This window comes from Parasteatoda tepidariorum, chromosome 1 (genome assembly GCF_982258835.1).
Source record: "Parasteatoda tepidariorum strain Cologne lab strain chromosome 1, Ptep-v5.0, whole genome shotgun sequence".
Classification (NCBI taxonomy): Eukaryota; Metazoa; Arthropoda; class Arachnida; order Araneae; family Theridiidae; genus Parasteatoda; species Parasteatoda tepidariorum.
The window spans coordinates 120652223-120654229 of record NC_141755.1 but is presented as its reverse complement, the minus strand read 5'-3'; the positions used below and the strand labels follow the sequence as shown (position 1 = coordinate 120654229).

The following is a 2007-nucleotide window of genomic DNA, read 5'->3' as shown; positions in this document are numbered from 1 at the left end:
GTAATCTTAAAAATGAAATTAAACATTAAAAATTACTTGATAATTGATTGATAATGTTCTGAAACCTATTTCCGCAAATGTTGATAATAACTAAAGTGATTTGTTTTTTTTTCTGGTGAATAAAATCCCCGAATTAAGTACTCTCGGGTTGAATGGAAGTCACATACAGTGCGCAAACAGATCTCTATGAACAACTTTTGATCTAATGGTCTGATTGTTACATACTATGACTCAATCTTAGAGGTTCAAGAACCAAAATTTTACAGATGCTTATTAGTTATTGCTGACGATAGTTTTAGTTATGAACGCACTTTTAGTTTTATTTAGAACCTTTAGTTACAAGCGTACGAAAAACGTTCTTTTTTTTGGAATAAACATGCCTTTTTTTCCCAACAACGGATTTGGATTCATGACCCTTAAAATTCGGGAGAGAGGGGTTGTTGGAATCTGAGAAATAAATCCCTAAACCACAGGAGAGCGGATGAAAGTTTGGTTTTAGTCATACGACAGGAGAGCGGTTTGAATCATATTTGATCAGAAGAGCGATATAGGTCCGAACCTGGGTATCTTTAACGTTAAATTTACTTTTTGCAAATTCAACTATAGTTCTCAAACTTTTTAAGCGAACTGAAATTTTTTTTCCCACTGAATTATATAATTCGTATATCGAAAGATTATTCCATGGAATTTTTTTAATAATTATTTATTATTTATAATTGATTTGTTTTATAATGGTTGAAAAATTTTGCACAGTAAGGTATACAATTTTGTGTCCTATTTTTAAAAAAGTAATTTTAAGGGACAGAATTTGAACGAAATCGGTCGAATAGTTCTTGAAAAATTAAATTTTAAATATAAGCTTTTTTTCTGCACTTCACAAGTTTTGTAAACGCATCACAATTTTCCTTATCTTCAAATAAAACAAAAGAATCGTTATTTAAACTTAAACGAAATCGCTGATGAGGATGATTACATAGCTGCCAACTTGTTACGGTCATCGGGAAATATTCTTAAAGAGTGGTATCATAATATAACTTAAATTTTACTACTTAGTGCACTTTTTTTTGCTACTTTTAAATTTTACTACTTTCACTTTGTGTCACAGAGGGTTTCCCAATTTTTTTTAACCTAAATTGACGACTTTTCTTTAGAGGAGAAGTGATTTTCTAAATAAATTTCATAATTAATTGTGAGCATATTAACAAAAAAAAAAGACTAACTGCTAATCCGTTATCAATCTTGAATTATTTTATTAATTTTGTTTTCATAATTATTTTGAAAGTTAAGATTTCTTCATTTTATCAATCTTAAGATAAGGTTAAATTTGCACTTCCGGAGTTTCTATATTAATTTTTAATATGAAAGTGAATAACGGTTTTTATTGAAATGAAAACAAATGCTATAACTGACAGTATTACTTGGGGCATTGCTTGAGACCAAAGTTTACCATAATCAATCAATTTCCTCCCGTACCCTTTCGAAGAGCCTTCAGTCCCTATCCCTGGTATCTATATTTTTTCAGTTAGGTACCTTTATTCAGTCAAATTATAAGACGCAGTATGAAAAAAATCTTAATTATCAGATGACAGCTTTTATCGTTTTTATGTGACTGAAAGCGGTTTGCACTTGTTTACGTATCATTTGTTTAAATTAGTCGCTTTAATGAAGTATTTTACGGTAACTCTACTTTATATGGTTAAATATGCATAGTGGCTCTTCATAACATTCTACTGTAGATTATCCTTATGGCGGACTGTTTTCTGATTTAATGTTAAAATAATAAGACTTGAATGTGTACAGAAGCTGTTGACATCATTGATGACACTGAATGTTGATTTCAACATTCACTGTCCGTACCGTTGTCAAAAATATTTGTCAAATCCGATTTGATATATTCGTTGATATTATTATTCGATATCTGCTGAGGGTAGATTAGGAGAAACATCAGTGTTTTTGGAGTACTGGGCACTTTACCTTAGAAAAACATCACTATAGGGCATACCGGGC

General features: G+C 30.4%; 1 protein-coding gene across 4 annotated transcripts in view; it reads left to right on the top strand.

The window, feature by feature from the left end:
• LOC147816819 (uncharacterized) overlaps window positions 1-2007 on the top strand; it is an 81474-nt gene that overhangs the window by 36700 nt on the left and 42767 nt on the right. The window lies entirely within an intron of this gene.